Source organism: Petaurus breviceps, unplaced genomic scaffold, assembly GCF_028583685.1.
Source record: "Petaurus breviceps papuanus isolate PSGF00001 unplaced genomic scaffold, PetGlider_PUasm1.0 90601, whole genome shotgun sequence".
Classification (NCBI taxonomy): domain Eukaryota; kingdom Metazoa; phylum Chordata; class Mammalia; order Diprotodontia; family Petauridae; genus Petaurus; species Petaurus breviceps.
The window spans coordinates 788,967-802,755 of record NW_027187282.1 but is presented as its reverse complement, the minus strand read 5'-3'; the positions used below and the strand labels follow the sequence as shown (position 1 = coordinate 802,755).

Genomic DNA, 13,789 nt, shown 5'->3' with positions numbered 1-13,789 from the left:
CAGTGATTTGCTTATTGAATAAAGGTACATTTTTTTGTTCACATTTACCTGTTTATTAAAATTGCTGTCAATGTTCATTAAAATAAGCCCTCCCCTGAAAATAAGCCCTCTGGTGTTTTTCTGTCCAAAAAAATAATAAGACAGTGTCTTATTATCGGGGAAACACGGTATTGAATAACAAGTTATGTGTGTGTGTGTGTTTCCCTATTTATATTTCTATGTCTTTTTTGAGTCTTGTAATTGGGGGTTGAATTTTCCACTGAGCTCTGGCTTTTTCATCAGGAAGGTTTGGAAGTCCTTTATATCACTGAATGACCATCTCCTTGCATGGAAGATGATGTTCAGTTTCTCTGGAGATGTGATCCTTGGTTGTAACCTGAGCTCTTTTGCCTTTGAAATCCAGATTCATTCCCTTCCTCCTTCGTCACCCACCCTTACTGGGAAGATAAGCAATTCAAAATAGGTTGTACATGAGTAGCTGTGCAAAACATATCCATAGTGGATATATTGTAAAAGACTGCCTATATTTTCCTCCATCCTGTCCCACCTCCCAGTTGTTCTATTCTCTACTTTGGTCCTGTCCCTTTTCGAAAGTGGGTCCTTCCAACTTCCCTCCCCCCCAGACTGCCCTCCCTTCCATCATCCCCTCTTATCCCCTTCCCCCTACTCCCCCCGTAGGGTGAGATAAGCTATTTGCTGTGTATGTCATTCCCTTCCTAAGCCAAATTCAATGAGAATAAGATTGTCCCATTCCCTTTTATCTTCCTGTTCTTTCCCTCCATTGTAACTGTTTTCTCTTGCCTCTTCTATAGGAGGTCATTTATCCCATTGTGTTTCTCCCTATCTCCTCTCTTTATATTCTACTTTCACCTCTTAATTTCACCTTTTAAGTATCATCCCTTACCATTAAATTGGTCCTGTGCCCTCTATCTATGTATACCTGTACACATGTATACACACACTCATATATGTATTCATACACCCATATACCCTCCTATATAGACATATATATGTACGGGTGTGTGTGTGTGTGTGTGTGTGTGTGTATTAATATTCCCTTCAACTATTCTCATACTGAGAAATGTTTCATAAGTTACAATTATCATTTTCCATGTAGGAATGTAAATAATTCAACTCTGAGTAGTTCCTTATGATTTCTTTTCCTTGTTTACCTTCTCATGCTTCTCTTGCTTCTTGTATGTGAATGTCAAATTTTCTATTCAACTCTGGTTTTTTTTATCAAGAATGCTTGAAAGTCCTCTATTCCATTGAATGACCATATTTTCCCCTGAAACATGATACTCAGTTTTGCTAGTTAGGTGATTCTTGATTTTAATCCCAGCTCCTTTGACCTCCAGAATATCATATTCCAAGCCCTTCACTCCCTCAGTGTAGAAACTGCCAGATCCTGTGTTATGCTAATTGTATTTCCACAATATTCAAATTGTTTCTTCTTGGCTGCTTATAGTATTTTCTCCTTGGTCTGTGAATTCTGGAACTTGGCTATAATATTCTTAGTAGTTTGCTTTTTGGGATCTTTTTCAGGAGGTGATGGGTGGATTCTTTCAACCTCTATTTTGCCATCTGGTTCTAAAACATCAGGGCAATTTTCCTTGAGAATTTCTTGAAGGATTATTTCTAGGTTCTTTTTTTGATCATGGCTTTCAGGTAGTCCAATAATTTTTAAATCATCTCTCCTCGTTCTATTTTCCAGGTCAGTGGTTTTCCCAATGAGATATTTCACATTGCCTTCTATTTTTTCAAGTGTTTGTATCTGTTTAATAGTATCTAGATTTCTCATAAACTCACTAGCTTCCATTTGCTCTAATCTAATTCTGAAGGAATGATTCTCTTCAGTGAACTTTTGAGATTCTTTTTCCATCTGGCAAATTCGGCTTTTTAAGGCATTCTTCTCCTCATTGGCTTTTTGAGCCTCTTTTGCCATTTGAGTTAGTCTATTTTTTCTCAGGTGTTATTTTCTTCAGTCAGGTTGTTGACTCTCATCTCATAATTTTCTTGCACCATTCTCATTTTTCTTCCCAATTTTTCCTCCACTTCTCTTATTTAGTTTTCAAAATCCTTCTTAAGCTCCTCTGTGGCTTATAAGCAGCTTAATCTTTTGTTAGAATCTTTTGGTGCAGGAGTTCTGACTTTGCTGTCTTCCTCCTGTTCCATGCTTTGATCCTTTTTATCCCCAAAATAGGAGTGTAAAGTTGGATTCCTCTACTTGCTTTGCTTCCCTTCTTTGCCCATGTTGCCACTCAATTATTTTACTTTTGAGCTTTTTGCTACAGTAGGACTCTGCTACCAGACAGGGAAGTTTTGTCCCAAATCCCTGGGGTTTTCTCAGATACTGGAGATGTTATTTGGGTGCCCTGAGCCTCCACACAGTCTGCCAAGGTGGTCATGCACCCGAGGACCTCCACCCTAGTCCACAATCCAGATCCAAGCAAGTTAAAGCAAGAGCGATTACCCCTAAGACTGCTTGTTGGTTCCCCTACAATCTGCAAGCTAGGAGTTCTGAAGCAGCCACGTGGTGGGGGCTGCACAGCCGTGGTGCTCAGCAGCTTCTCCCTCTAGGGGGTAAAGGCTGGACTGCACTCCCAAACTACTGGATCCCAAAGTCCACACTGAACTGACCTCTCACTTTGTCTTTGGCATCTATGGGGTGATAATTCTGGAAACAGCCACAGCTGCTGGTGATATGAAGTACCTCCAGCTGTGGATTGGCCACCCTGAGTCTAAAATTTTGGTCATTCGAGGGGCTGGCCTTGGTTCCCAGAGAGCTGTGCTGGTCCCTTCCTGCTGGCCTGCTGGGCTGTCTTCAGTGGGAGGTTAGCTTTTTCTGTGTTATTTTGTGGGTTCTGTAGCTCCAAAGTTTGTCTAGAGTCATTTTTTACATGAATTGGAGGAGGTGGAACCCAGAGCCATGCAGAAGTCCTGTTTCTACTCTGCCATCTTGACTCTGCCCCCCTTGATTCTAATTTTTAGTGCATTATTTTCCTCAGTTAGTTTTTGAAGCTCCTTTTCCATATGTTCAGATTTCATTTTTAATTCACACATTTTTCTTTTTAAGGAGCTGTTTTCTTCATTGTAATGTTTTTCCAATTCCACAATTTTGATTTTAAAGGAATTATTCATTTTATCTTCTACCTCTCTAATTTGGTTTTCAAAGTTCTTTTTGTGCTCATCTAAGAATGCTTTCTGTGCTTGACACCAGTTCATATTCCCTGCTGAGGCTTTAGCTGTGAGTGTGGAGTCAATACTGTCTCCTTCTAAATTTGGTTCCTCCCTCTCACAATAATAGGATTCTAGAGTCTTTGTCTTTGAAGTCTGTTTTTTCTTTTCCCATTTTAAGGCAGGGCCTTAGCCATACCCTTCCTCTAGGGTTTCCAAGCCTTTACTGTTCAAAATTGTGCTCTGGGGCAATAATTACTGTGTTTTCAGGGTCAGAGCAGGGGATTGTAGCAGCCGGGGTTCACTCTGCCATCCTAGTCCTTGGAAGTTGTGATAGGTGCTTTTTAAATGTCCACGCTGTGGGTTGGTAGTCCCACTAGAACCAGTTGGATAGTTGCCACTGCCCCCAGCCCTGCATTTGTCTCTTACCCATCTCCTTCAGGTCCCAGCCCTGCAGTGATAGGCCTAGGAATGGCCCTTGTGGTTGGTGGATCAGCTTGCTGTCATGTTGACCACGCCTTGTCCTGGCCTCTGTGCCGCACTGTCCAGGCCTTTGTGTGCCATGATCAAATATTGTTTTTAAAGACAGAAAAAGAGAAAATGACAAAGAAAAGAGCATAACTGATTTCAGACTGAAGTCTGAAAATACATATTGTGTAGAAAATTTGTTTATCTCTCCCATCTACAGAGGGGTGGGGTGGAAGTGTCTTCTCATATCTTTTAATTCAAGCCATGCTTTTTCTTTATAATATGGCTATATCTAGTTTCTATTTGTGTGTGTGGCTGTTCTTTCTATTTACATTGTTATGGCCTTTTGCTGTATTGTTTTCTTGGCTCTTATTTATTTTGCTCTATGTCATTTCATGTAAATCTTTCAGTGTTTCTTTGCATTCAACACTTTCATCATTAGCACAGTAATATTCTGTTACATTCATGTACTACAATTTGTTTAGCCATTCCTCAAATTCATGGGCATCTATTTTCATTGATGGGCATCTACTTTTTTCCGCAATTTGCATCACAAAAAGTGCAACTATAAAGATTTTGGTATATAATAAGACTTTCTTCTTATCAGTTACCTCCTTGAGGCATTGTAAAGGCATCTCTGGGTCAAAGGGTATGTATATTTCAGTCACTTTATTTGCCTAGTTCCAAACTGTTTTCCAAAATGGTTTTACTATGGGTGGCTAGGTGGTGCAGTGAATAGAGCACTGGCCCTGGAGTCAGGAGGACCTAAGTTCAAATCCGGCCTCAGACGCTTAACACTTACTTGCTGTGTCACCTTGGGCAAGTCACTTAACCCCAATTGCCTTTCCTTCCCCTCTCCAAAAAACAACAAAAAATGGTTGTACTTATTCTCAGCTCCACCAACAATGTTATATGTGCCTATATTCCACAGCCAACATTGACTATAGCCATTTTTTGTCATTTTTGTTAATTTTCAAGGCATGAAGTGAAACTTGTGTAAATTGAGTGAACCATACTGACTCCTTCTTGTGACTCAGTTCTGGATCTAGCTCAGTTCCCTTTCTATTTAGTTATGGGTCTAGTTAAATTTCTGTCTCGTAAGAAAACCTTGAACTTAGCTCTTTGTAGTTGGAAAGCTGCATTACCTCCACCTTAGCCACCCTTAACTAAGGGCCCAGGTCAGGGGTGAGGAACCTGTGGCCTCAAGGCCCTCTAGGCCCTCAAGTGTGGCCCTTTGACTGAATCCAAACTTCACATCCTTTTATTAAGGGGATTTGTTCCATAAAACTTGGACTCAGTCAAAAGTCTGTACTCAAGGACCTAGAAGGCCATATGGGGCCTTGAGGCCACATGATCCCCACCCCTGGCCTAGGCTATGCTGACCAGAAACCCAGTAAGATCCAAGGATTGATGCAAAGATTATATATATCAAGCAAACCATATGTCTTATCTGAAAACTGGCCCCATACTGATCAACCAGTTATTGTTTCCATGTTCTCTTGATTATTTGCAGACACTGGGGGAGGAGGACATCTTTTTTATTTCAGGGAATTGTGCCCTGCTCCCAGTTCTCAAAATTTATTCACCCCCTTCCAAGTCAGAAAGCTCCTATTCTTTCCTTCACTTAGAAATCAGATGACTTAATCTCATATCCTGGTTTATATCCTGCTTATTGTTATCTTTTTATTCATGAAAATCTCTTTCCCCCTGTGTGTGGGGCCCAGTGTCAAGCTGAGGAAGCCTGGTCCCAATTTATCATGCAATTGGCATGCATTGCTTAATAAATCAATATGCTCAAAAGCTTGAACCTTTGTTTCCTCAGTTATATCAGATTTTACCTGCCACAAACCTCAGGGTTGTTTTATTTGCATTTCTTTTCTTATTAGTGATCTGGAGCATTATTTCTTATGATCATTAGTAGTTTGCAATTCCTCAGTTGAAAATTGTTTGTTCATATATGTTGACTACTTATGTACTGGGAAATAGCTTTTGGTGTTATATGTAAATATATAAATGACTACATGCATATTTATATACACACAAAACACATATTTATTACTATATGTTATATATTTATATATATAACTCATATATATATATATTGATAGAGATTAGATATAAAATCCTTATCAGAGAAATTTGACAGAAAGATTTTTTCCAATGCAATTGCTTCTCTTCTTATCCTGGGTGCATTAATGTTGTCTCTACAGAAATTTTTCAGTCTCATTTAATCAATCTGTTTTATCTTTTGTAATTACCTCTGTCCCTCATTGGATTAATAGCACACCTTCTCTCCAAACTGGGAGGGGAAGACCCTCTTAAAGAGGCCTATTCACTGAATGGGCATTATCTCACTCAAAGTGAGAATCTGAAAAGACCTTAGCCTAAAAGGGTCAGGGTTTCCCATTGCATCCTGGGCCATCTCCAGTCATCCTGATGAACATCTGGCCACTGGACCCAGATGGCTCTGGAGGAGAAAGTGAGGCTGGTGACCTTGCACAGCCCTCCCTCCCTCAAATCCAGGTCAACTCCAAGTCATGTCATCATTTCCCTGATGTCATGGTCCCCTTTGAGAATGAAGGACAAACACATCTCCTCCTTATAGCTGTGTAAGGTAGATGATCTGCTTCTCTTCTATTTTTATAGTATGATATATAGTAAGTTCATATATCTATCTAGAATGTATCGTGAACAGTAATCTAAATGTTTCTGCCAGACTGCCTTCCAGTTTCCCCAGAAATTTTTATCAGACGGAGAGTTCTTTCCTAAATAATCATGTTTCTGGTTGCTTGAACATTGGCTTACTGAGCTCCATTGTTTCTGACTGTTCCTTGTCTAGTCTGTTCCATTGAGCTACCTCTATTTTATAGCCAACACCAGATGGTTTGGGTGACTTCTGTTTCATAATACAGTTTGAGGTCTAGAAGTATTATTCCCCTCCTCTAACTTTTTCTTCATTTCCCTTGATATTCTAGATCTTTTCTTTTTCAAAATGAATTTTATTATTTTGACAAGTTTTATGAATTGTCTTTGATAATTTAATTGATATAACATTAAAAGTATACATTAGCCTTGGTATGGGAGAAAAGAAACACTGCTGTTAGCATTCATAAGAGTAAGAGATCTTTTATAGACTCCAAGGCAGATTTTTCAATGAGTTAAAATAAAAAGAATCCCTTATTTTCATAGGCAAAATTTCTGTATCTGCAATTACCTACTTTAAAACGTACAAAGCTTTTAGGGATCTAAAGAGTAGCTTCCATTATGGAAATTCAGCCTTATAGCCCTATATTCAATACAACACAACAAAAATTAATTAAATAGTTGCTATGAACAGCTAGATGGTTCAGTGGATAGAGTGTTAGACCTGGATTTAGGAAGACCCAAGATCAAATCCTGCATCAGACATTAACTACCTGAGTGACCCTGAGCAAGTTGCTTAATGTTTATCTGTCTCAGCTTCCTCTTCTGTAAAATGGGGATAATGAATGCACCTGCCTCACAGGGTTGTTCTGAGAATCAAATGAGATAACAAGTGTAAAATCTTTAGCATAGTACCTGGCACACAATATGCTTACACTGTTAGCTATTTTCTATTAGAGTTGGGCACTGCTGACTTCTCGGGTGGGACTGGGGTCACTATCCCAAGCTTCAGGTTTCTTCTATCTGGTATTTTCACAGCTAGTTCTGTAGGTCTGTAAGTTTCAGTACTTCTCTATCCCATCTCTGCCTGTTTCTCATAACATAAGCATATTTCTATTGCAAACATTTTTTTCTTGTACTTAGTGATTAAAGTCTGTGTCCAACTGTACAGAGCAAAGTAAGTCAGAAATCTGCTCCTCCTCTTTTCTAACCATTATAACATAGGCCTGAAAAAGGAATTGGTATGAGAGCCAGCAAGATCTCTGGAAACAGACAAGGCACCACAGCGATTAGGGATTTAGATCAATTGAAGCTTACCTCCTGGACCTCTCCTTAGTGACTTTATTTTAAAAAGTGAGGGACTGTTCCACAAGGGTAGGATAGATACTTTGAATTGGACCTTCCAGTCAAAAATGAACCAGATATCTTCATCTTGCTCCCGGCTGATTGGATAAGCCTTTTTTTTTGTCCTCCAGAATCCAGTATAGTGGGGCCTAGCAGTAGTGTTACCGGGACCTCTTATTTCCTAGATGTGGTAAAGACAATGAATACCTTTTATTTTTTTAATTACAAAAAATTATTCTTTTTTTTTTTGGAGGGGGGGGGAAGGCAGGGCAATTGGGGTTAAGTGACTTGCCCAAGGTCACACAGCTAGTAAGTGATAAGTGTCTGAGTCTGGATTGGAACTCAGGTCCTTCTGACTCCAGGGCCAGTGCTCTATTCGCTGCACCACCTAGCCACCTGTGATAGTAATGGCAATTAAAGATTCCCCTGTATTGGCTTGGTTTTCAAATTGATTGTGTTAAAACCCAGAGCTTGTTAATCCCACCTGTGGGATGGACTTGTTGATGTGAAAAGAAAGTCCTGAACTGGGAGGAGCTGGTGACGTAGATTTGGAGAGACAAGAGAGAGGCAGAAGGACTTTTTGGAAGCAGCACCTCATGGAGGCAGAGAGAGAGACTGAGAAGGATTGCTGAGGGCCACTTTGAATTGCCCTGGACTTTTGAGACCTGCCCCCTGAGCTGCCAAGGACTGAGGAGACATGGCTGTTTTGCTGGTACTTTGTCTGTCTGTTTTGATGTTGTTTTGCCAGATTTGTCCACTGGTGAAAGACAGTCCTGTTGTTGAAGAAGTCCTGGAACCTGGCTTTTGGTTAAGAAGCCCTGAGACTGTCCTGCAGACAGAGAGTGAATACTGTCCACTGGTGAAGGACAGTGCTGTTGTTGCAGGGGTCTGGAGACTGTCCTGCAGACAGAATGAATACTGTCCACTGGTGAAGGACAGTGCTGTTGTTGCAGGGGTCTGGGAACCTTTCTGTTTGTTCAGAAGCCCTGAAGAAGGATTTTCTTGTTGTATGTTTACAGAAATCCTGGGAGAGGGTTTTGCCAATGTTTTCAGGGGTTCTAGGACTGTTCTACAGACAGAGGATGAATTAATGAAGGGACTGGCAATTTATCTTGTGGCCTTGCTAAGCCTTGTCTCCCCAGGAACTAAGATTGCTGAGAACTTGCCTGGTGTCAAGATGAAGAAAAGACCTCCATTTGGGTATTAAGTGCTGTGCTTGGACTTGATGTAACTCTGGGGTAGATTCAATTGTGATCCAGGGGTGGGGAACTTTTGACCTTTTTGTGCTCTGTGATTGACAAATGAAGGTACTTTACTTATGTTTGGAAACTAATCTCCATTTGAGAAGAGGGGCTTTGTGGTGGACTAAATGAAGGTATAGCCTAGGGGTGGAGTAGTATTTATAACAGGGACTTTGTAATTGATTGAATGATTGGAAGGTCCTGGGGTGGGGTAGTACTTGGAGATTATTTAATCACACTTAGTAAATGCTGTATTTGGAATGATGTCATGTTTTGACCTTCTCTGGTCTTAATTTGTCATTGAATAAAATGGAGATTTTATTCAATGGTATTTTGAACCTTGAGAAGTTGCCTTTCCTTGGCATTACATTACACCACCCCTGAATACCTTTTTAGAAAGGTATTCCAAGGGACTTCTGTGCTAGCACTGGGCACAGGACCCCAGTATTAGCTATCTGCTTAATGTTGGTATATCCTTTCAGTATTGGTATATTCTTTCCTTTCTACAGTCATTAAATGCTGCACCTCTTTGATCAATTAATGTGACTAACTGAGGCAAACAAGTTAGTAGCAATTAGCTCTACAATGATAGATAGAGAGCTAAGATAAGTTCATTTGTGTTACCTAGTTAGGGAGAAATGTATTTTTTTAATCCTTTTTTTGCCAAATATCTCAGGAATGGCCTCGCTCCAGGATTAGATGGATTGAATACACACCAAAAATTGGGCTACTGGCTATAAGTATCTGCTTCCTTAAATCTTGTTTGTCTTGGGGGAGAAGGGAACCTACAGCCTCAAGGTCACATGTGGCTCTCTAGCTCCTCAAATTTGGCCTTTTGACTGAATCCAAATTTAATAGAATAAATACCCTTTAAAAAAGATTTTTTCCGTAAAACTTGAACTCAGGATTCCCCTACCTTACTCTCCGAGTTGTACTTCCACGGCCCAAGGGGCCTGGGAGCTTGTGCTGCCCCAGCCCCTGCCATCCCCCTTTCTTCTTCTGCTTCCCCTTCCCCAGTTGGAGTCACTCTCTTCCCTCTCCCAGGTGGGGGTCGCCGGGGTGCCCATGGATCCTCAGGCGTGTTCCTGTCACACACCTCTGATGGGGTACCTGGGGTCTAAATCAATTTGTAAAACCAATTTGTAAAACCAGTCAGTTTGTAAAACCAGTCTGTAAAATCACGTTTCCCTTTCCCAGCCTCAAACTCTGCCCCTTCTCCCTATCCACACTCTGCCTAGGCAACAACTTGTGATTCCTTTGTCCTAGCCTAATCTCCTCATGTCTCCTCTGGTCTGGCCCAAATCTCATCTCCAAGTTAAACTATCTGTGCACTGAAGTCACAAGTTCCTCTCAGTCAGCCTTAACTTTTATCTATGCACTGAGGTCCCTTACATCCATCCAGTCAGCCCTGACAATGGCAGCCCTACCCTTTAAAAGTAAAAGCCTGTACCCCTCTCACTCGCAGGTCCCCTAAAGGACTCTTGCCCGATTCTGTAGAAGCGTAAAAATAAACTTCTACAACTCTCACTCCAATTAAGCCTGAGACCTTGAATTCTTTCCAGACACTATTGCAGATTTTCTGGTCTTAGATAAGATCAGAGTTCCTGCTGAACCTATTGGGAGCTATCCCTCATCACCCCCATGCATCGCCTGTGTGTTTGCTGCCCACAGCCTCGCAGACACGGTCTCCTCACCACTTCCGCCTCCGATCTTTTCAGGCCTCTACAGGGCCGCCAGAGGAGGGTATGCTACACACCTCAAGATGTGGGTCTCTGGCCTTTGGCCAGGAATAAGCCCTCTGTTTTGAATAAGCTTCCCTGTTTTTAGAAGCCACTATCTGAAGCGAGATCCCTCCTGGTCACTCTTCTCTCCAACCCTTCTTGACAATGTCTACCCTGATTCTCAACTTGGACTTTGGGGACTGTCCTCACCCAAAGAAAGCAACTGAGGGGAACCACAGGCACCAGCGTTTCATCCAACGACAACGGCGGATACAGAGGAACCTTAAGCAGAAACAGATGCAGGTCCCTGCTAGGCCTTTGGGATCAGGGCATTCTAAACTCCAAAATAAAGGGGGTACCCTTAGCACAAATAGTAAACAGAAACTTCATCCCCTCCCTGAACCTATAGGGGAGACACCCATTCAAAAGAATGGAATTGAAAAACCCTTGAGTAGGAAAGTATCAACAGTGTCTTGGTTGACACCTGCTCCTTCACGGAAGACCAGTTTAGTATCTGTGGCATCTAAGGTAGATCTCCTGTCAGAGTTCCAGAGTAGCCTCCGCCCCCTCCCACCTGCACCAGAGAAGGGCTGCAACAAGAAGATGGTGGCTCTTGATTGTGAGATGGTGGGCACAGGGCCTAAAGGCCATACCAGCTCTTTGGCCCTATGTAGCATTGTAAGTTACAGTGGTGACGTGCTATATGATGAATACATTCATCCTCCCTGCAAAATTGTGGACTACCGGACCAAGTGGAGCAGTATCAAGAAGGAGCATATGGTTAATGCCACCCCTTTCGAGGCGGCCTGGAAAGAGATCTTGAAGATACTCCTTGGCAAGATTGTAGTGGGCCATGCCATCCATAATGACTTCAAAGCCCTCCATTACTTTCACCCCAAGCCCCTTACCCAAGAGACTTCCAGAATCCCTATCCTTAATTCTCGGGCTGGCTTCCCTGAGAATGAGTCTTTGAAGTGCTTGACCAAGCAACTGCTCCACCAGAACATTCAGGTAGGGAAGAGTGGGCATTCCTCAGTTGAAGATGCCAAGGCCACCATGGACCTCTACAATTTGGTGGAAATTGAGTGGGAGCAACAGCTGGTCCGGTCTCCTCCCTCTCAGGAATAGGGGAGGTGGGGTTGTGGGACTGGTAGTCATTGCAGAGAGAAGGCATCAGACTGAGGGTAAACAGCTACCCCAGGGGGAACAGACTATCCAACCAGCCCAGGACTTAGGCTGGAGCTGTTGGGAAGTGAATCTACCCCAGACCCAATCTCTCCGACCATAGGCCATTGGAATTTTTACCACAGGTGTTGTGTCCTACTTGCCTAGAGTGTTTCCCCTCTCAGTCTCAGTGAAGGGGTGGGGTAAGGGGAAGCTCTCTACATTGAAAGCCAACCTTGCTCCCCACCCCTTAACATTGGTGTTTTAGACCAGTCACAAGTCCCTCCAGCATGCCTTGCTTTATTTAGCCAGGCAGCTTGGCTAATAGGACAGTGCTGGGATGTGTGGTTACCCCAGATTTCCCCTAAATCATTATGGCTATGATTAAGTACTTTTGTGCCAAAGTACCATCAGCCAATACCACTTTTAGCCCAGGACCCTCTTCTCCCCATCCTTAATACCTGGAGGAGCCACCTCTGATTATCATTTGATTCCCTGTTTTCTCACTGAGTAGTGAGAATCAAGAAAATCAACTATTTTGTGGTCAAAATTTTTTTAAAATATCCTCTTTCCTAAGGGGAAGAGGTATTTCTTTGAGTCCCTGGTGCCTGCTGAGAAAGCATTTATGTTTTCAATACTCCCTCCATCATGTTAAGTGAAGCCTCTAAATGCCCAAGTTACTGCCTTGTAAACTGAAAGAATTTTTTATAAAGGAAGAAGTATTGTTTTTTGCTACTTATTAAACAGATTCAGGACAGTGTATTTTGTAAAAGAATGCATAATATGGGCTAGCTACAAGTAATTCAGTAAAGGAGTTTCCTGGGTTGTGAGTTTGAAAAGCCCTGAACAGCACTCAGCATGTGGATAAGACTAACCACACAATCTCATCTTCACAAACATTTACTAAGAATCTTCAGGTTTCTATTCTGTGCTCTGCCGTTCACAACTCCACTCCATATCTCCACTCATAAATCAGATATTTATGGATAATAATGCAGCAAGATATACAGAATGGCTAGAAGTGTGGGATCTCAAAGAAGCCAGCACATGTCTCTTAGTACAGTATAATCTCTTAGTACAGTCTTAGTACAGTACAGTCTCTTAGCAGAGTATATCTGAATGCCCTGCCACAGTCCTATCAAGTCTATAATTTTGTATTTAATTTTGAACACACTCAATTTCTTTCTTTCTTTTTTTTTTTTATACACCTCATTTTTAAGAGGGATGTTGATAAGCTTGGAGCTGGTTCTGAGGGGACTTGAAACTGTCATTAGAGGCATGGTTGGTGGAACTGGTGTAGTTAAGACTGGAGGAGGAGAGATTTATATGTATCTTCAGATATTTTAAGGCCTTTCATAAGTTTTATTCTGTCTCACTCCATTGGTTAGAGCTAAGAAGTTACCCAGAAACAGATTTCATCTTAATGTGAGGAAGAATTTGAGCTAGAAAGGGACCTTAGCGATCACTCCCTTATTTCTCAGATGATGATAGGGTTAATTGACCTACCCAGGGTAACAGAAGAAGTAAGTTGCAGAGCTGACATTTGAATTCAGGTCTCTTTTTTTTGAAACTGGAGGTCTTCCCCAATCTGTGTGTGTGAGCAGAGACTAAATGACTGCCTTTTGACACATCGATGGGATACTTGTTTCCAACAGGATTGGGCTAGATGACCTCTGAAATCCTTTGCAGTTCTGAGGTTAAACAATTCTATACAATGGATCATTTGGTGCATGAAAAGGAGATGAATGGGTGGAAAAGGGTATTCTGAAAAAACTGCAGGCTAGTTTTTCAGTAAACACTAGCCCTGTTTCAACACAGAAGCCCAAAGTGTTTTTCTTTATGCCCTTTCATTTTGGGTGTGCAGTTTGTACTCACTTTGGGCTGTGCAGGCATTTTTATCCACACAAAAACCCAGGACCGTGGTTCAGTACATTGCCTTGCCTCTGGTGACCAGAGCTACCTCCTTGGCTGCCATTAGAAAAGAAAAGCTTCACCAAAGTAACATCTCTTCCTCTAGCTCAGCCAGGTCCC

At 41.7% G+C, this 13,789-nt stretch overlaps 1 pseudogene; it reads left to right on the top strand.

Annotated features, from left to right (window-relative positions):
• Positions 1 to 10,655: 10,655 nt before the first annotated feature.
• LOC138142622 (interferon-stimulated 20 kDa exonuclease-like 2 pseudogene) lies at positions 10,656 to 11,947 on the top strand (annotated as a pseudogene).
• The last annotated feature ends 1,842 nt before the right edge of the window (positions 11,948 to 13,789 follow it).